This window comes from Entelurus aequoreus, linkage group LG17, assembly GCF_033978785.1.
Source record: "Entelurus aequoreus isolate RoL-2023_Sb linkage group LG17, RoL_Eaeq_v1.1, whole genome shotgun sequence".
Lineage (NCBI taxonomy): Eukaryota > Metazoa > Chordata > Actinopteri > Syngnathiformes > Syngnathidae > Entelurus > Entelurus aequoreus.
Genome location: NC_084747.1, coordinates 8,721,868 through 8,744,615, shown reverse-complemented (window position 1 = coordinate 8,744,615; position 22,748 = coordinate 8,721,868). Strand labels below are relative to the sequence as shown.

Here is a 22,748-nt window from a genome sequence, read left to right as displayed (position 1 = left end):
TTAATGCAAAATTTGTACTAATATAGCCTATATCGTAGCTTATTCTACGGTATAAATGTGCAACTTTGCATTTGCTTTCCCTAAACATTTAATTTTTCCAAAATACAATTTTTAAAAAGCTTGACCCATAAACATTTCAAACAGGCACTGCATTAGTTTGAGCATTTTTTTAAAATAAAACCCAAATTACAATGTAATTAATTATTTCAAACTTTTTTAACAGTGTTTAACAGTGTTTAATTTATAGGAACATATTTATTTGTATGAACACATTCAGTTTTTACCATGGTTCGAGGAAAGTCTGTTTTTGTCAAACTAGTGGTATTTCTTTTCTTAATTTTTGTATTAGCTTCGTTGTGTTCTCTCCTAAACCAAACGCTGTTGTATCGTCCTCTGTATTAAGATTAGATCTGTACTGTTTTTATTGCAGCAACAGTAAAAAAAAAAAAAAAAAAAAAAAAAAGGCATCTCAAAGAGATAGGATAATACAAAGTGTAGTAGATGGTACAAAACACACACCTGCCTTTCCTCATTTCCTAACATATTCATGGTAAATCCAAAAGGCTATGTATGCTTTGTTGTACTTCAGTTTTTTTTTTATTCTGCTTATCGTCAATTGTTTTGTTTTCCGCTGACGACAACTCCTTTTTTTCTTTTTATTCATCATCTCTTTGCCTATGTTAGCTCTTGTGTACTTACTACTTCTACTGGGTAGAACAAGCAGACTGTTGATTATATTGACCACTGTTACCACATTGTTCTAACATGATTACTAGGGTGTACACAAAAATAATTAAAAACTCGAGGGATGTAACGTTTCGTCAAATTGATTCATTCGATTTAAAAAAAAAAAAAAAAGCATCCATTTGTATTTTGATGTTGTGATTATTTGTTTAATGAGTAAAATACACAAACATTGGAGTGCTTCTAGCTACTGCATGTCATAACTAAATGGTTTGTGTGTGCTGAAAGGGGGCTAGTACTAGTGGGGTGTCGATAAAGAAAGATGACTCAAAAATAAATTAAAGCAAAGTGAAAAGACATCAAAAGGCTCAAAAAGATCAGAGTTTTAAGATAATTTAAAACTAAAAAAGACAGACATCATTGTAAAAAAGTTTGCACCAAAAAGCCATCTTGCATTTCATAAAAACCTTTTGTATGCACATACAACACTTAAAACTTTTAGCATATCAGTATGTAAAATTACATTATGAAATGGATTAAGTAAAAAAAACTTAAAAATGGTACTGATATGATCCAGTTTAAGAGGTTGTTCAGACCTTTTAGTGTCTAAAGAAATAACATCTGGTTTTTGTCAACAAAATCTCCCACCTTAAATCTGTCTCTGTCTTGTCTCTTTTAGACGCTCATAAACGTATACAGTTTTAAACAACAACAAATAAATCGCATACCAGCCATTTGCAGGTTTTTCAAATTACTACACAAGATAATGGACCACACCATGCCATTGACATATGGAATGTAGCCCCTGTCACTCATCATGGGTCTGTCTCAAAGAGAGAAAAAAAAAAGACCCCAAATCATGCAATTTGGTCAAAAAACAGTAAATTAGCTCCGCTTCTTCATACTCCTGTCCGAGTGTTAATCTGTAATGTACTTCAATACAACGTTTAGCGTGTTAAAAATAAACTGTGCCAAACAACAATAATAAACAATACAAACTTTTCCTAATGCTAAAACACAAAACAAACATGGAGGCTTTACAACAAGTTTATGTAAATTAAAAAAAGTTAAAATATAAAGTCATATCGCAGTTATTGTAACCAAAATATTGCGGTTATCATTAATTGTCAAATGTGCTCAAAATAACTAACACCTTAAAATATTTTAACAAAGTGTTGTTTAAAATAAACACATGTATAAAACATTAGCACCACACCTATATAATATACTTTCTTTAGCAAAACAAACATAAATATTGTTCTGCTATTAATGTTTTTTCTTTGTTTTTTCTTTATGCTCCCACTATATAAGCCCTCTAGATCACTAAGATCTTCTGAGACCAATCTGTTAGCGGTTCCAAGAGTAAACTCAAATCAAGGGAGATTATCATTTAGTCACTATGCAACACATAGCTGGAATAAACTTCCTGAAGATGTCAGACTCTCCCCAACTCTCACTACTTTTAAAACTAGACTGAAGACTTTTATGTTCACCTTAGCTTTCAGCTAAATCTTTTAATCTTTTAACTTTTAACGTCTGCACTGTTTTTATTTTTATTGTCTGCATTTTAATTTTGCTTTTATTTTTTTTTCATTTCACTTTGTTGTCTGTGAAGCACTTTGAGTCTGCCTTGTGTATGAAAAGCGCTATACAAATAAAGTTGCCTTGCCTTGCCTTGCCTATATGTTTTAATTTGTAAAGGTTTTAAAACGTTTATTGTTAGAGGCAAAACGCATGTTGTTTGTAAGACGTTAATGTGTTTTGTATTTCTGATAAATTCCCGAAGCTGTCGTTAGTGTTGTTTTGTTTGTATTTATTGTCGCTATTTTGACCGTCCTCAAAACATGGATTACTAGTTTTTTTTTACCAGCACTTTTCTCGTCATTTTTACCTTTCAATGTTTTCTTAAACCTTAAAAAAGAACTACATGTCTTCAGCTCCTCACTGAGCTTGTTCCATCATTAAACTCCTAAAACTAAAATACATTTGTATTTTATATTCGTTTTTACTTTACCTTTTTTAAAAATCAATATACCCCGTAAATTATAGTTTTCTCCTCTTAATTTAAATAACCTAAGAATACAAGCTAAAAGGCTAATGTTCTTTACACAAAACATAATTTCCATTGTTTTTAAAAACACAATATTTAAACATTTTTAACACCTTAAAACTTATAAATAACAGATTGGTATGTTCATAGTAGCACACTTTGTGTATTATTCTAACGACCCCTTTTTTAAAGTTTAATTAATGGGTCCATGTTTGTTTTATAAACATTTCCCCAAACTTCAACACAATATGTTAAATATAAAAAATAAAACAATAATATAACATATGCAAAATACTCGCCACTTTAACACTCGCACCCAAAAACAAACCCCCACCTCTGAAATCATACCCCTCCTACTTTTCCGCGCGCCAAATTCATTTTGCAAAAAGACGGTCTAGTGTGAACATCTCCTACAGCCGCTTAAAAAAACATGCAAAAAGCAAAGAAAAACTTACAGCAGTTGCATGTAAGACTTTCGCCGTCTTTTTCAATGATGTTACCTGCGAGCAAGCCTTCATGTCGGGGTCTTTGGTAAAAAAAAGGTCTCCTCTTCTTCCACCACAAGCGACCCTTCAATGTCAAAACACTTTTGGGTCCTTTAAAGACCAACGCTCCTTCAAGACCAACCAGCATGCCAGAGGCATAAAAATCTGTAAGTAAATGTATATATATATTGTATATTGTATGTTTTTTCTTGTAAAAATGAAAATCTGACTCCTCAAATTGTGTTTGTAATGCACTCGCTTTAAAATCTTCCCATATTCCCTCTATAAAACAAAATAATGAATACGCATAATATTAAACAACACCCTGTGAGTCATTTTCCAACTTTGTAAGATCAAACGGACATAGTTTTTTTCAGTTTAAATATCTACTGCTCGTTAGTGTTACCGTATCTGAGTTATTATACAAAAATATATTTCAATCGTCCTGCAACTTTACTGGGGCGTTTTGGACATGTCAGCACCCCCGGACTCACGATGCCTGCGGCGGGACTTGTTGGAGTGGTATCCGGGTGTAATTTTTAGACTTTTTGGGGACTTTTGACCACTTTTCCAACTTTTCTCCACATACCAACCATTTGCTGACAGTGTGTGTGTGTGTGTGTGTGTGTGTGTGTGTGTGTGTGTAATATGACTCTCTCAGTCTTAGGTCCCCCCAAAATTAACACCCACGCCTCTTCCAGAGCCAAGTGTGTGCGTGTGATTTCATCCCGCCAAAAAAAAAAACTAACAATAAAAATGGTAACTTTGTTTAAAAATATTTATTCATACCGTAAGTATATTGTATGTTTTTTCTTGTAAAAATGAAAATCTGACTCCTCAAACTGTGTTTGTAAAAATGCACTCGCTTTAAAATCTTCCCATATTCCCTCTATAAAACAAAATAATGAATATGCATAATATTAAACAACACCCTGTGAGTCATTTTCCAACTTTGTAAAATCAAACGGACATAGTTTTTTTCCAGTTTAAATATCTACTGCTCGCTAGTGTTACCGTATCTGAGTTATTATACAAAAATATATTTCAATCGTCCTGCAACTTTACTGGGGCGTTTTGGACATGTCAGCACCCCCGGACTCACGATGCCTGCGGCGGGACTTGTTGGAGTGGTACCCGGGTGTAATTTTTAGACATTTTGGGGACTTTTGACCACTTTTCCAACTTTTCTCCCCCCGCTCCTCCTGCAACTTTGTTGGGGTTCGCGAGGCCTGCGGTGGGTCTTGTGGGACTAAATAACGGGTGCCCTTGGTTGAGCGTAAATTTCCGCGCAATGAATAACTGTTTTTGTTAAAAAATAAATACTTGTTATTATATAAACTGCAAACAAATATATTACAATCAGTAAAAAAATATACCCTTCATTTTCAAAAGCCTCTAAAGACTGTGTGCGCTAGCAGAGTTTTTTTCTCTTTAAATATGCTTGAGTACCTAATCTAAAAAACATATGTTTGTTAAGAACCTGTTTTAAAAGACATGGTTGCTTGCTTCAGCAAATTCTCCCGCCTTAAATCTGTCTCTACCACTCTCTTTGAGCATAGTTTTGTCAGCAAAAAAGCACCTGTCTCTACCTATCTCTTCGAGCATGGTTTTGTCAATAAAAACCAGCTGCCAACAATAAACCGCATACCAACCAATTTGCTGTGTGTGTGTGTGTGTGTGTGTGTGTGTGTGTGATTTCATCCCGCCAAAAATAAAAAAATAAAAACTATCAATAAAGATGGTAACTTTGCTTAAAATATTTATTCATACCCTAATTGTAGTGTTTCTTACGCGTGTATTTTTTAAACATGTTCATGACTTTTGCTGTGTATGTCTTCTCACTGCTGCTGTGCTGCTGTGAAAGTCCCAAAAGGTTGTTCTTACCCCTCCAAACTCTCTCTCTCTGTTTATAATGCATATTTTCTGCTAGATTTACTCTCTATTTAATCCAAAGAAAAAAACTAACCATCAATAGTAAATTTTTACCATCGGTCTCCAAACTACGGCCCTACCCCAAACGCGGTACGCCGACGTCCAAAATCCGGCCCCCTATTTTTTGAGATATTTTAGATTTTTCTGGACATATTGGGCATCCATAGACTCACGAGGTCAGCGGCGAGACTTATGGTAATGGTATCAGTGTCATTTTTAAACATTTTCATGACTTTTGACCACTTTTCCAACAAATTAGTCAAAAAATGAGGGGCTTATTGTTTTCAAAGGGGAGGAGCCCCGTAAAAAGTTTCGACCAATCAGACTAGTAGAAAGATTGTTTTCAAATACTATTGGTTGATGTATTGGCAGGGGAGGTCCTTTTGTACTCCGTCGGGGGTGTGGTCTCAAAAGACAACCTTCTTTTCGTCGTCAGTACGCATTTCCAATTTCGACTGCTTCGAAACAAGACGTCTATCTTCTCCTTCATTTCTCCCATACACTCTCGCCATGCCGCTATAGGAACCACCACCACCGAGTAAACACCCCGCATTCAGAGTTAAAAGACTCCAAAGAAAAGACGTCTGGTTCGGTCGACTGAGGCTGATAGGATCCGTTGATTTTAGGAGCACGGAGACTGGCACGGAAAACCCAACGACCTGAGGCCAAAAAATCCTACTTTTCCGAGGAGCGTCGTGGTAAGTTTTATCATTTTTATAAATTGAAACTGGCGTTTCGCTAATCATGCCTACTGAAACAACAGCTTTCTCCATCTTTTCCATTTTCTCTTAATGCTCGTACTAACAAAGACTTACCATTCACATATACCAGTGTATGTGTGTGTGTGTACGTACATGTGTTAATACTCAAAAAGTCGTAAATCGCATTTTGACATAAAGTGTCTCCCCCCTTAGCCCCACCTTCCTCTGACCTCCCCTTCACCCCACCCCTCCTCTTACAGGGCCATCAATCACATTTTGACATAAGGTGTCTCCCCCTCAGCCCCGCCTCCTTCTGACCTCCCCTTCACCCCACCCCTCCTCTTACAGGGCCATCAATCACATTTTGACATAAGGTGTATTCCCCCCTCAGCCCCGCCTCCTTCTGACCTCCCCTTCACCCCACCCCCCCCTGTGACCTTTTGACCTTAAGGTCGTAAATCTTTTTTTGACTAAAGGTAACCCCTTATCCTCTCTCTACTGTAGCGGCGAACAGCTGTCTCGTCAGCTGATGTGCGAGCTCGCAACCGTGGCGGCTTAGCAACCAGCCAAACCCATCCATCCATCCATCTTCAACCGCTTATCCGGAATCGGGTCGCGGGGACAGCAGCTCCAGCAGAGACCCCCCGACTTCCCTCTCCAGAGCAACATTTGCGACTTCCTCCTGGGGAATCCCAAAGTGTTCCCAGGCCAGAGAGGAGATATAATCCCCCCATCTGGTCCTTGGCCTGCCGTGGGGTCTCCTCCCAGTGGGACGTGCAACGAGGACCTCCCTAGGGAGACGCCCGTGAGGCATCCGCACAAGATGCCCAAACCACCTAAGCTGGCTCCTTTCCAAGCGAAGGAGCAGCCAAACCCCACTTAATAAAATCATATTTTAACGGTGGCATATTTTGCTCATGTTTAATTTCTCATTTAAAGCTGCTAAATATGTTTGGACCGTGGACCAACCTAAACCCCGATGACTAATGGGCTAATGTCCTCCCCCATAGCTTCTCCACAGGCAACAGATGTGCCCCTCCCCAGAAGCACACTGCTGTCATGGGACCAACAATGAACTTTCTGTTCAAGTTTTATGGACTTCTGTGACCCATGATGTCTTTAACAGAGTCTGTGAACAAATCTACCCCCCTTTTTTTCCCCAGTAACACATTAATGACATCCTACTGTATTCACACATTCTAACCCCCTTTTTTTCCAGTAACACATTAATGACATCCTACCGCAGGGGTCACCAACCTTTTTGAAACCAAGAGCTACTTCTTGGGCACTGATTAATGCGAAGGGCTACCAGTTTGATACACGCTTAAATAAATTGCCAGAAATAGCCAATTTGCTCAATTTACCTTTAACTCTATGTTATTATTAATACTTAATGATATTTACACTTAATTGAACGGTTTAAAAGAGGAGAAAACACGAAAAAAATGACAATTACATTTTGAAACATAGTTTATCTTCAATTTCGACTCTTTAAAATTCAAAATTCAACCGAAAAAAAGAAGAGAAAAACTAGCTAATTCGAATGTTTTTGAAACAATTAAAAAATAATAATTATGGAAGAACCATTAATAATTTTCCCTGATTAAGATTAATTTTAGAATTTTGATGACATGTTTTAAATAGGTTAAAATCCAATCTACATTTTGTTAGAATATATAACAAATTGGACCAAGCTATATTTCTAACAAAGACAAATCATTATTTCTTCTACATTTTCCAGAACAAAAATTTTAAAAGAAATTCAAACGACTTTGAAATAAGATTTAAATTTGATTCTACAGATTTTCTAGATTTGCCAGAATAATTTTTTTGAATTTTAATCATAATAAGTTTGAAGAATTATTTCACAAATATTCTTTGTCGAAAGAACAGAAGCTAAAATGAAGAATTAAATTAAAATGTATTTATTATTCTTTACAATAAAAAAAAAAAATTACTTGAACATTGATTTAAATTGTCAGGAAAGAAGAGGAAGGAATTTAAAAGGTAAAAAGGTATATATGTTTAAAAATCCTAAAATCATTTTTAAGGTTGTATTTTTTCTCTAAAATTGTCTTTCTGAAAGTTATAAGAAGCAAAGTAAAAAAAAGAATGAATTTATTTAAACAAGTGAAGACCAAGGGCCGTACTTATCAAGCTTCTTAGAATTACTCCTAAGAAGTCTGCTAAGAGTTGACTTAAGAGTAAATAAATTCTTCGCTGAAAGCTGCACTTAAAAGTTAGTTATCAAGCGTCTTACTCACACTTTCAGCGAAGTGTAGGACTGAATCTTAAGTGTCACACTCAGAGCTGAATTACGACATTACTATGTGCCGTAAACGGAATTTTAGGTGACGTCATTTCTGTGTCCATAGAAATGACCAATCACGGAAGGGAATCCGTTGTCTAAGAATAAAGAAATATCTTGGAAATATTTAAGTGGACAATGGGAGTGTATATTTTGACAATAAACTACAAAATAATACAAAACAAACTAGTCCCCGCCGGCACTCACGCTACCGCTCCCTCTCTTCTCTCGCCCACACACTCACTGACGTCACTCACCTCACGGCCACACACATACGCTACTCTCATAACATTTTCTTTCCAATTCATTAATTAGGCAACTAATTTGAAACTGGTGTGGGTGGCTCTATATATACTAGCCCACTGCAGACACATGCAGAAATCAACAAGGAATCGAAAAGTATTAAATCTGTGACAAAAATAATATCCGCTCTTTCTAAACGATACCGTTTGATCAGCTGCTCGTCATCAAAAAAAACAAAAAACATTGTTCCGTTCCCTGAACGTTCGCGCACGTCTCTCTCGCCTCAGTGCCATCCCCTGCTGGCAACTCCTAACCACTTAAGACACCTCTGAAGGTCTCTTAAATATCGTGGAGAGTAGGAGTGATTCTTAGACTTAAGAACGTTGATAAAAAGCTTTTATTCTTAAGTTTGAGAGTTGGACTAAATTTCGCAAATTCTCAGGACTTAAGTGTGAAATGTCACTCTCAGAAGCTTGATAAGTCCGGCCCCAAGTCTTTAAAATATTTTCTTGGATTTTCAAATTCTATTTGAGTTTTGTCTCTCTTAGAATTAAAAATGTCGGGCAAAGCGAGACCAGCATGCTAGTAAATAAATACAATTTAAAAAATAGAGGCAGCTCACTGGTAAGTGCTGCTATTTGAGCTATTTTTAGAACAGGCCAGCGGGCTACTCATCTGGGGCCGTACTTATCAAGCTTCTTAGAGTGCCATTTTACACTTAAGTCCTGAGAATTTGCGAAATTTAGTCCTACTCTCAAACTTAAGAATAAAAGCTTTTTATCAACGTTCTTAAGTCTAAGAATCACTCCTACTCTCCACGATATTTAAGAGACCTTCAGAGGTGTCTTAAGTGGTTAGGAGTTGCCAGCAGGGGATGGCACTGAGGCGAGAGAGACGTGCGCGAACGTTCAGGGAACGGAACAACGTTTTTTTTTATTTTTATGACGAGCAGCTGATCAAACGGTACCGTTTAGACAGAGCGGATATTTTTTTTGTCACAGATTTAATACTTTTTGATTCCTTGTTGATTTCTACATGTGTCTGCAGTGGGCTAGTATATATAGAGCCACCCACACCAGTTTCAAATTAGTTGCCTAATTAATGAATTGGAAAGAAAATGTTATGAGAGTAGCGTATGTGTGTGGCCGTGAGGTGAGTGACGTCAGTGAGTGTGTGGGCGATAGAAGAGAGGGAGCGGTAGCGTGAGTGCCGGCGGGGACTAGTTTGTTTTGTATTATTTTGTAGTTTATTGTCAAAATATACACTCCCATTGTCCACTTAAATATTTCCAAGATATTTCTTTATTCTTAGACAACGGATTCCCTTCCGTGATTGGTCATTTCTATGGACACAGAAATGACGTCACCTAAAATTGCGTTTACGGCACATAGTAATGTCGTAATTCAGCTCTGAGTGTGACACTTAAGATTCAGTCCTACACTTCGCTGAAAGTGTGAGTAAGACGCTTGATAACTAACCTTTAAGTGCAGCTTTCAGCGAAGAATTTATTTACTCTTAAGTCAACTCTTAGCAGACTTCTTAGGAGTAATTCTAAGAAGCTTGATAAGTACGGCCCCTGGTCCTTACGGGCTACCTGGTGCCCGCGGGCACCGCGTTGGTGACCCCTGTCCTACGGTATTCACACATTAAAACTTGGTTTTTCAGATAACAGGTCGGGAGGGGAGTTTTTCGATTGATCTGTCTATTAATTAATAGAAAAAACACACCGTCTAGCCTCAATGGGACTTTTAGGGAAAATTGTTGACTTAAACAAAGATTTTTTTTTAATTACCGTCATTCTCCCCTGGGATACTTTTTCCCAGGAGAGCTTCACTATATATTACTTACATTAAAAAGAAAAAAGTTTAAAAAAAAAAAAACCGGTGAAACCAGATGCACATGAATCAGGTAATAGATACGTTGAAGAAAGAACCAAACCAAACAAAAAGACGACAAATTGAGTTACAATGTATTCAACAATTACACATACACACATTTTAAAAAGGTATTAATTGGAGGAGTGGTGTTGGATTTTTTTTTAGCAAAACACTGTAGGTGCTAGCATGTGTTTGAAGAAAACAAGTCAAATACATAAGATGTCGTGAGCTGCCAGAAGAGGCTTTTACTTTGTTTCTGCTTGTTTGCTGCTCTTAAATATGCAGAATGATTTCTAGTAATGTTACACATTGTTCAACAAAGTCGGCTAATTTCTATTTTTAGGGCTTGGAATTCAAATAGCTTTTAAATGAGGGAACGCAACACACTCACCTTCATCTTCGCTTTTCAGATTGTTCTCCGTTGGTGGCGCTGATTCTCTTTCATGTTCTCGTCCATCTTCTATCACGTCTTCAATCTTCACTTCAGATAACACGCCATCGCTCCACACTCAAAGTCTGTTTGGTGGGCTTAAGAAAATGTGAATAGTTTAGGTATTTGGTGCTATTTTGGAATCTATAAGATCGTAAATGTGAAAATTATCCGGAAAGCCACGCCGCTTAGTCCGCCATCTTGGATTTCCCGCTTTCCCACTATTCCGTGTTTTTGCGCATGCGCTGGAAGTGTGCAACTTCCGATCGACAACTGCACTTTAAAAAATAAAATACCTTTTAAATAACTAGCGGCCCTTTTCATCTTTTCTTACATTTCTGGCTCATAATTGAAGTGCTCCTCATCGCGAAAACATTTTTAATATCAAAATACTTTGGAGATAGAAATGAAACAAAAGTCGACAATGTTGTATCCTGTCTTTTAGTGCAGTGGTCCCCAACCTTTTTGTAGCTGCGGACCGGTCAACGCTTGAAAATTTGACCGGCGGGGGAATTTATTTTTATTTTTCATGAACAAATTAAAATAATAAACGTGAATCCACTGTGTACTCATATGGACCTTTATTAGCACATGGGCCAACAACATAACATGAGTATAACATCAAAGTCTCTGGTAACTTCCTCTCTGCCATTACATAAATAAAAAAATCACGTGGAAAAATATATAAATGACAAGAACCAGCAATTCCACACTACTTTCATTATGAATGTTATTTTTCAACAGCTGAAATAAAGTTGTCACTTTGAACCTCCCACATCAAACTTAAGAGAGTCAATGACTTCACCATAAAAGTAGGTGACATTGTTATCACCAGGAAAGATGAGGTCACCTACCTAGGTTCCATTCTAGAGGCTAACCTTTCCTGTGATAAAATGGCAACCAAGATAATCAAAAAGATTAACCAACGAACGAGATTTCTCTACAGAATTTCCTCTCTGGTCAACAAAAGCACCTTGAGGATTCTGGCGGGAACTCTCGTTCAACCCTTTTTCGATTACGCATGCACCTCCTGGTACCCTAGCACCTCCAAAACCCTCAAATCTAAACTCCAAACATCTCAGAACAAGCTAGTCAGGTTACTTCTAGACCTCCACCCCAGATCCCACCTCACTCCTACCCACTTCTCTAAAGTGGGCTGGCTCAAGGTGGAGGACAGAGTTAAACAACTTGCACTGAGCCTAGTCTATAAAATCCGCTACACCTCCCTGATACCGAAGTACATGTCAAACTACTTCCTTAACGTAAATGACCGCCATAACCACAACACCAGGGGGTGCTCCACTAACCACGTTAAACCCAGATTCCGAACTAACAAAGGTCTTAACTCATTCTCTTTCTATGCCACATCAATGTGGAATGCGCTCCCAACAGGTATAAAAGAAAGGGCATCTCTATCCTCCTTCAAAACCGCAATAAAAGTTCACCTCCAGGCAGCTACAACCCTAAACTAACACCCTCCCCGGATTGCTAATAATCAAATGCAAACAATCAAATGCAGATACTTTTTCTTTTTCTTATGCCTTCTGATCTCTCTCTCTCTCTCTCTCTCTCTCTCTCTCTCTCTCTCTCTCTCTCTCTCTCTCTCTCTCTCTCTCTCTCTATGTCCACTACTTGATGTCCATATCCCCCCCACCCCCTCCACACCCCTGATTGTAAATAATGTAAATAATTCAATGTGATTATCTTGTGTGATGACTGTATTATGATGATAGTATATATGATAGTATATATCTGTATCATGAATCAATTTAAGTGGACCCCGACTTAAACAAGTTGAAAAACTTATTCGGGTGTTACCATTTAGTGGTCAATTGTACGGAATATGTACTTCACTGTGCAACCTACTAATAAAAGTCTCAATCAATCAATCAAAACCGTCAGATAAGCCTCCTGCATGTTTGTGTGCCCGAGTCCATTCACAAGCTCCTCCTCTCCCCTCTCCCTCACCTCCCTCTGCCCAAACGCGCTCTGATTTTCGTTGCTATGGTAACGTTTACATGCCTTCAAAATAAGATGCAGATACAACATTAAAAAACGAAAAAACGAATATAAAGTGCATGAGATTTTTAACTCACCGTAATGCTAAATCAATGGGCATACTTGCCAACCTTGAGACCTCCGATTTCGGGAGGTGGGGAGTGGGGGGCGTGGTCGGGGGCGGGGCGTGGTTAAGAGGAGAGGAGTATATTGACAGCTAGAATTCACCAAGTCAAGTATTTCATACATATATATATATACATCCTGAAAATATGCAAACAAAACTGTGTTTAGATAATTGATACTTCAAACTTGCGTGAATAAATATTAAGGAATATAACATAACTTGGCTTCTGAGAGCTTCAAAATGTAATGAATAAAATGCTAAAGTTGTTGATAAACAAACAATTATTTTAATAGTTAAATATGGTCATTTTAAATGAATTATTATGATAATTTAAAATTAATTATTTCAAATATGTTTATTTTAATGTATAATTCTATGGCTGGATGTAATAAGGAGTCAGAAAAAATACAAATAAAAACACAATTAATTTTGATGTTTTTAGCAAAATATAGTAAACATTTATTTAGGTTTTTTTTTTTTCATTAATAAATATATTTATTTTTAGGTAAGATAAACATAATAATACAATTTATCTCTAGTCTGGATGATTTAGTTCTTGTCTGTCTGTTGTCCTCCCGTCGTGAAAAAAGGCTGTCCTAACTCAGGTCCGGCTGAAAATCGAGAGATTTTCGGGAGAATATTTGTCCCGGGAGGTTTTCGGGTGAGGCGCTGAATTTCGGGAGTCTCCCGGAAAATTCGGGAGGGTTGGCAAGTATATGGGGACGGCGTGGCGAAGTTGATAAAGTTAAACATTTAAAGTACCAATGATTGTCACACACACTAGGTGTGGTGAAATGTGTCCTCTGCATTTGACCCATCCCCTTGTTCACCCCCTGGGAGGTGAGGGGAGCAGTGGGCAGCAGCGGTGCCGCGCCCGGGAATCATTTTGGTGATTTAACCCCCAATTCCAACCCTTGATGCTGAGTAGAGTAGTAGAGTGGCCGTGCCAGCAATCGGAGGGTTGCTGGCTACTGGGGTTCAATCCCCACCTTCTACCATCCTAGTCACGTCCGTTGTGTCCTTGGGCAAGACACTTCACCCTTGCTCCTGATGGGTGCTGGTTAGTGCCTTGCATGGCAGCTCCCGCCCTCAGTGTGTGAATGTGTGTGTGAATGTGGAAATACTGTCAAAGCACTTTGAGTACCTTGAAGGTAGAAAAGCACTATACAAGTATAATCCATTTATATTTATATTTATTATGTCAATGGGCGCCCTGAGCTTGTTTCTCTGCAAGGAGACGGTCCCAACTGGGGGTAATGGGAGACAACTGGGGGTTATGGGAGACAACTGGGGGTAATGGGAGACAACTGGGGGTCATGGGAGACAACTGGGGGTCATGGGAGACAACTGGGGGTAATGGGAGACAACTGGGGGTCATGGGAGACAACTGGGGGTAATGGGAGACAACTGGGGGTCATGGGAGACGAAGACACCCGAAGTGTGTTGCTTATGTCCAGTCTGCTACGTTGTTTTGTTTTGGTGGCTGTCACTGCAGAAAATCCCGCTTCACACAGATAGGATGTTGGAAATGGCAACAGTGTTTTCAGTGCTGTGGTGGCGATCTCGGGGTATTCTGCCATGACTTTAATCCAGAAAACAGGCAGAGTTTTTGTCTGAAATACACTTTTAAGGCTGCCGTCATTTGCGATCTTCAGCAGTTGATCTTCTTCTTGCAGAGACATGCTGGATTCATCTGCTTTGTTGACAAATGGGTCGCGGATCCATTCCTTGGCAGTTCGTGGGTCTTTTGAAGTTGGGAAGTAGCGCTCAAACTCTTTTAAAATCACAGACAGGTGATCGTGCAGCACAACCATTACCCAGAATCCCATGCAGCCCTAACTCTTCCGGTCTACATTATACACCCCGCTACCACCAAATCCCCCCACACATCAACCCCCCCCCCTCTCCGTGCGTTGGTTGAGCGGAAGAGTTAGGGCTGCATGGGATTCTGGGTATTGGTACCGTCAGTGTAAGATGTGTGGCTGCTGAGTTAGTACGCCTTGCTGTCACTTACGTGAGCAAGCTGAAATTGCATTCTATGTGTGGCCGAGCAGGTACACTATTAGGGCAGACTGTAGAGGGCGCCAAATGCAGTGTCATCACGCTCTGATATTCGGGAGTCTCCCGGGAAAAATGAGAGGGTTGGCAAGTATGACGCTATCAAGTGCCATTCATTCAAAACTCGCGGGCTGCACTAACATCAAATTTCCACATGATGTGTGCCGGTGCGTGTGTCGGAGACCCCTGGTTAACATAGCACAAAGCATTTAAACTTTGTATGCGGTGTTTTTCTTTTAAAAAATGTTTTGTGGCTCCCATTACTTTCTTTAATTTGTGAAACTTGCCAAAATGGCTCTTTGAGTGGTAAAGGTTGCCGACCCCTGTCCTAGGCTGTTCTTCTCTCTCTTCATTGTGCCTTTTCCCCTTCACAAAGAAACTTTCCAAAGACGTCTGTTTTTTACTCATTTTCCTAGCTAGGTTAAATTTTGTCGCTCAAGTGACCAAGGTATAACCGAAAGAATCCGATCATTTTTTCAAAATAAAATACTAAAAAAACAATCGTTCAGGCTCAGATAACAAATAAAACAGAAATAAATAATTATTTCTTGTTCTTATTTGTATAAGCTTAGTTTTTTTTTTCAATTTTGGCAACTCCTGGATCAAGACGCTATATAATAAAACTAGCTGTAAAATGATCAATATGGATACATCTCAAGGACTATACCTCTATTAAGAGGTCTAAAACAAGGGTGCCCTTTGTCTCCATACTTATTTATTATTGCTATGGAAATATTGGCGATTAAAGTTAGATTGAGTGGACCAGCAGCACGCACAATCATGTGTGCTTACGGACTGTATCCCTGCAGACTGTATTGATATACTGTATATTGATATGTGAATGAGTGTAAATGGGGGAGGGAGGTTTTTTGGGTTGGTGCACTAATTGTAAGTGTATCTTGTGTTTTTTATGTTGATTTAATAAAAAAAACAATAAATAAATAAAAACAATTAATAAAATATTCTTCTGCGGCCCGTTACAAATCGAGCCCTGTGGTTGGGGACCACTGATTTAGTGGGTTCAAGCAAACGGCAAGTTGTTTGACAAAGTAAGTGTTGTGAAAGTGTGAAACTCACACTACCCCAGTATACATTTTCAACATTATAGCATTTCACCCTTTTGACGTTTTTTCCTCTTGACTTTTATCAATAATATCCTCATTGAACGATGACTTGTACTCGACCTCGGACCAACTGCACTCAGTGAGGAAACAAACACGCTCACATAAATATTGCTCTTATTGCAAGCATAGACAGCAGAACACTTCTATTTTCACTTTTGTACACTGACTTTAGTTCTCTGCTGCACTGACAAGATGCCTGCTCGGTGCGTGTTGGCGACTGTAGCCAAACTGCTGTGTCAGAGAGGTTAAGGATACATACACCTTACGTCAAAAAAAGATTTACGACCCTAAGGTCAAAAGGTCATAGGGGGGTGGGGTGAAGGAAAGGTCAGAAGGAGGCGGGGCTAAGGGGGAGAGACACCTTATGTCAAAATGTGATTGATGGCCCTGTAAGAGGATGGGTGGGGTGAAGGGGAGGTCAGAGGAAGGTGGGGGTAAGGGGGCAGAGTTACTTTATGTCAAAATGAGATTTACGACTCTTTGAGTATCCAACACATGCACGCACACACACACACACACACACTGGTATATGTGAATGGTTTGGTTATAACAAAGTCTTAGTTAGTACGAGCATTAAGAGAAAATGGAAAAGATGGAGAAACCTGTTGTTTTAGCAGCCATGATTAGTGAAACTCCAGTTTCAATTTATAAAAATGATAAAACTTACCACGATGCTCCTCGGACAAGTAGGATTTTTCTGAATTGCACTCAAATTCCTCCAACCGAGTCCTTGCGGGAGAAATGGATAGACGTCTTGTCTCGAAGCAGCCGGAATTGGAAATGCGTACTGACAACGAAAAGAAGGTTGTCCTTTGAGACCACACCCCTGACGTTACATCGACCAATAGCATTTGAAAACAATCTTTCCACTAGTCTGATTGGTCGAAACTTTTTATGGGACTCCACCCCCTTTGAAGACAACACGCCCCGCAATTTTTGACTAATCCATTGGAAAAGTGGTCAAAAGTCATGAAAATGTTCAAAAATCACACCCGGTACCATTACCATAAGTCTCGCCGATGACCTTGTGGGTCTAGGGATGCCCAATATGTCCAGAAAAATCTAAAAATCCCCAAAAAATCAGGGGGCCGGATTTTGGACGTCGGCGTACCGCGTTTGGCCCCGGGCCGTAGTTTGGAGACCCATGTTAAAAATTTGCCATTGACGGCTAGTTTTTTCTTTGGATTAAATAGAGAGTAAATCTAGCAGAAAATATGCATTATAAACAAAGAGAGGGAGTATGGAGGGGCAAGAACACCCTCTTGGGACTTTCGCAGCAGCACACATTAACGTAGGGGATGAGAAGGCGTGCACAGCAAAAGTCATGAAAATGTTCAAAAAATACACGCGTAAGAAACAGCACAATTACGGTATGAATAAATATTTTTAAGCAAAGTTACCATCTTTATTGTTAGTTTTTTTTTGGGGGGGGGATGAAATCACACACACACACACACACACACACACACACACACACACACACACACACACACACACACACACACACACACACACACACACACACACACACACACACACACACACACACACACACACAGCAAATTGGTTGGTATGCGGTTTATTGTTGGAGTCTGGTTTTTGTTGACAAAACCATGTCTAAAGAGACAGGCAGAGACAGATTTATTGTTGGAGTCTGGTTTTTGTTGACAAAACCATGTCTAAAGAGACTGGTGGAGACAGATTTAAGGCGGGAGGATTTGTCGACAAAAACCAGATTTTTTTAAAAACCAAAAAGGTATTTTAGAATAGGTGCTTAACAAACATACGTCTTTTTATTAACATACTGAAATGAAGAACATTTTCTTTGTACTTTGTAAGCACTATTATTTTGAACAATTTCTTAAACTGGATTATATTAGTACAATTTTTAACTTTTTTTACTTAATCCATTCTGTAATTTAATTTTTCATACTGACATGCTAAAAGTTGTAAGTGTTGTTCGTGTATATAAATGTTTTTAATTATTTTTTAAGGTTATATTTTTTCTTTTTTTTGTTGAGAAGAATTGTTGTATGTTTTTGGTAGCAGGTTATAGTTTGCTTTGTACATTATTTTAGCTGTTTGTAATGTTACCAAATTACTGAGTTTTAATATTTTTTTTGACTTAATAAATAAAGGGTTTGTATTGTGGGCAAAAGTTTCCAAAATGTTTAAAAATTACACCCGGGTTTTAGTCCCACAAGGCCCACAGGGCTCCAGTACTATGGAATGCCCTCCCGGTAACAGTTAGAGATGCTACCTCAGTAGAAGCATTTAAGTCCCATCTTAAAACTCATTTGTATACTCTAGCCTTTAAATAGACCCCCTTTTAGACCAGTTGACCTGCCGTTTCTTTTCTTTTCTGCTCTGCCCCCCTCTCCCTTGTGGAGGGGGGGGGGGGGCACAGGTCCGGTGGCCATGGATGAAGTGCTGGCTGTCCAGAGTCGGGACCTGGGGTGGACCGCTCGCCTGTGCATCGGTTGGGGACATCTCTGCGCTGCTGACCTGTCTCTGCTCAGGATGGTGTCCTGCTGGCCCCACTATGGACTGGACTCTCATTATTATGATAGATCCACTATAGACTGGACTCTCACTATTATGTTAGATCCACTATGGACTGGACTCTCACTATTATGTTAGATCCACTATGGACTGGACTCTCACTATTATGTTAGACCCACTATGGACTGGACTCTCACTATTATGTTAGATCCACTATGGACTGGACTCTCATTATTATGATAGATCCACTATGGACTGGACTCTCACTATTATGTTAGATCCACTATGGACTGGACTCTCATTATTATGATAGATCCACTATGGACTGGACTCTCACTATTATGTTAGATCCACTATGGACTGGACTCTCACTATTATGTTAGATCCACTATGGACCGGACTCTCACTATTATGTTAGATCCACTATGGACTGGACTCTCACTATTATGTTAGATCTACTATGGACTGGCCTCTCACTATTATGTTAGATCCACTATGGACTGGACTCTCACTATTATGTTAGATCTACTATGGACTGGACTCTCACTATTATGTTAGATCCACTATGGACTGGACTCTCACTATTATGTTAGATCTACTATGGACTGGACTCTCACTATTATGTTAGATCCACTATGGACTGGACTCTCATTATTATGATGGATCCACTATGGACTGGACTCTCACTATTATGTTAGATCCATTATGGACTGGACCCTCACTATTATGTTAGATCTACTATGGACTGGACTCTCACACTATTATGTTAGATCTACTATGGACTGGACTCTCACTATTATGTTAGATCTACTATGGACTGGACTCTCACTATTATGTTAGATCCACTATGGACCGGACTCTCACTATTATGTTAGATCCACTATGGACTGGACTCTCACTATTATGTTAGATCTACTATGGACTGGACTCTCACTATTATGTTAGATCCACTATGGACTGGACTCTCACTATTATGTTAGATCCACTATGGACTGGACTCTCATTATTATGATAGATCCACTATGGACTGGACTCTCACTATTATGTTAGATCCACTATGGACTGGACTCTCACTATTATGTTAGATCCACTATGGACTGGACTCTCATTATTATGATAGATCCACTATGGACTGGACTCTCACTATTATGTTAGATCCACTATGGACTGGACTCTCACTATTATGTTAGATCCACTATGGACCGGACTCTCACTATTATGTTAGATCCACTATGGACTGGACTCTCACTATTATGTTAGATCTACTATGGACTGGACTCTCACTATTATGTTAGATCCACTATGGACTGGACTCTCACTATTATGTTAGATCTACTATGGACTGGACTCTCACTATTATGTTAGATCCACTATGGACTGGACTCTCACTATTATGTTAGATCTACTATGGACTGGACTCTCACTATTATGTTAGATCCACTATGGACTGGACTTTCACAATATTATGCTAGACCCACTCTACGTCCATTGCACCGGTCTCCCCTAGAGAGAGAGAGGGGGGATGGGGGGCACCCACATCTGCGGTCCTCTCCAAGGTTTCTCATTGTTATCCCACTGGATTGAATTTTTCCTTGCCCTGATGTGGGATCTGAACCGAGGATGTCGTTGTGGCTTGTGCAGCCCTTTGAGACACTCGTGATTCAGGGTTATATAAATAAACATTGATTGATTGATTATATTCAAATCTCAAAAATATATTTACAAAATACACATTCATTTATACAAATTCTTGATTTATTTGTATGTCACATTTTTATATTTATACATTTTATTTGTATATAATTTCAAATCTCAAAAATATATCTACAAATACGCATTTATTTATACAAATTATTTATTTACAAATCACATTTGTATATTTATTAATATATGCATATGTATTAATATCATATTGAAATATATAAGTTGATGTGAGACAATTGTACTTGCAAACATTATCAGTGTTACTCCCTCCGAGGTCTTAATCAAGGCTCAAGTTGTTCGTTTTTCTCACAGACATTTATTTCAGCCACGTCTTCTTCACGTTACCAACGATGCCAAATATAATGCCGTCAGAAGTAATAAAATAAGCAAACAGAACTTACAATTAGTCTGACATCCAAAAAAGAAAACACATAGATTTCACAAACATATCAGAAGTAATCATACCTCGTTGGCCTCATAAACTCCAAGGGAATAAAGTTTATTTTCAATCCGAGACTCCATTAACGTCTTCCACATCAAACACTTGTCGTCTCATGCTGCTTCCTTAATTCCCTCACATATTAATTGTCCCCCCAACAACGTGACCAAACCGGAAACAAAACATATATTCCCCACTCAATTGACATGGGTTTGTAACAAAAATAAATGAATTAACCCAAGGAAATATATTTTTAATCACATTACGTGTACAATATGAACTTATCTTTATGCATTGTATTTATTTATTCTCACCAACTATGACATTATATATCAAATATACATGTTGCTTCTGTCAGCAGCTACACTGACATTGATGTGTCTCTGAGAACTGAACACATTTTTATAACTTATAACAAAATGTGTTTATACAGTAACCTGCTCACATGAGTCAGACTACAGCAGGGGTGTCAAACTCATTTTAGCTCAGGGGCCGCATAGAGGAAAATCTATTTCCACATGTACCGGATGGGTAAAATCCTGGCATGATAACTTAAAAATACAAATATGATAAATTCAAAGAGTAAAAGTTGGCAGTTTGTTATGCAAACAGTTACCCAGCATCACTTATGCGTCAACGTCAGTTTTGATACATCTCAACTTTGCAGTGAAAAAGGGTGTAGTGCAGGTTTTTGAGCGTGCACAAACTTGACACCTGAGGCCCCAGGTCCCTGGACTGAAGAAGGAGTAACCAAGCACTTGAAGCATCATCTGTTAGGATCCGCTGCTCGGATCACAGTTTGTTTACTTTTTAGTGTCACGTGTGTTTTCAGCACCTTGTGTTTATTTCTGTTGCCATGACGGCAGATTGTGCTCACCTGCCTCTGGTTAGCGTTCGGGACACGCACCTGTTGCCCGAGCGCTAATCAGAGGGCTATTTAGTCTTTGCCCGGGCCTCACTTGGCCTGGCTTGCTAATTTGCTTTTATGCAACAGCTAACGACTTCTTCGATTCCTGCTAGCTTCCATGCTACATTATATTTGCTTGCTATCTCCCACGCTAGTCCCTTTGTTTTTTGTCTTTTGTGCTATGTACACGTCTTTGTTTTTTTCCCCTCCTATGATTTATTTGCTTAAATAAATAATTTTCCTACCTGCACGCTGTGTCCGAAGCCGTCTGCATCCCAGGGAGAACACCTCGCACCACGATGCGACCAGGTCGTTACAGTAGCAAGCCAGCAAGAAAAGGTTCTCCCGCAGAGAGCACGTTGGAGGAGATGGACGAAGGTGCGTGGATGGTGTTGCGAGCGATGGAGGCGGAGACTCTCCGCTATTCCCCCTCGGAGCGCCAGGACCTGATCTGGGGTCCTAACGGAAGATTGGTCCCAGTCAACTCCGTATGGCCCGAGGACATCGCCACACCTCCGCACCACCGGACGCGTCAGCGAAGACGGAAGCCGCCCAAAAGGTCTTCACTTTGCTGCCAAGCCGCGCCACTCCCTCAAACTCCTCCACCGGTACACAGCAAGCTACGTTCACCCCAAGATTCCCCTCCTCAGATGTTTGGCAACCCAATTGATCACTTCGCCAAACATTTTTCCGACTGGGCTGTCAGTCACATGGACAGCGGCAACAATGACGTCATTCGATTTGCGCCCCCTGATGAGGCAACTCCGCCCACTTCAGATGACGTCAAAATTCAAGATTATTTTTTTCCATCTTCTACTCCTTTTTGTCAGCCGCTTCCTAAGGACGTTAATTCTAAAATAAAACATTATCAGGAATTTTTTTTACAAACCCGCTCACCAGGTTTGTCAATGTCCTCCAGGACTCAATCTCCACCCCCAGTGACTATTGCTCCACCCACTGCGCAGAATTGTTTTCCCTGTGTTTCCACCCAATCTCAAGTGGGGTGTGAGAATGGACATTTTAAAGGGGAGGAGTAGCCCCCCCTCCAGTAGGCGGATGCCAGACGCCGTTTACCACAGGGAGAAGGAGTTCCGGGTTGTTGATGTCCCCCGGTGCGAAAACCAGGGACGGGCGGTAGGGGGCCAGGAGGAGGGAAAAAGACACATCCCTCGCCGAGTC

At 39.4% G+C, this 22,748-nt stretch overlaps 1 protein-coding gene across 3 annotated transcripts in view; it reads right to left on the bottom strand.

Moving 5' to 3' along the window:
* The window catches only part of LOC133632275 (zinc finger protein 501-like), a 30,214-nt gene extending 19,296 nt beyond the window's left edge, over positions 1-10,918 (bottom strand). For all 3 annotated transcript variants that reach the window (XM_062024623.1, XM_062024621.1, XM_062024624.1), the window contains exon 1: positions 10,672-10,918. The gene's annotated coding sequence lies outside the window, so the exon portion shown is untranslated. The remainder of the gene's footprint in view (positions 1-10,671) is intronic.
* Between the last annotated feature and the right edge of the window lie 11,830 nt (positions 10,919-22,748).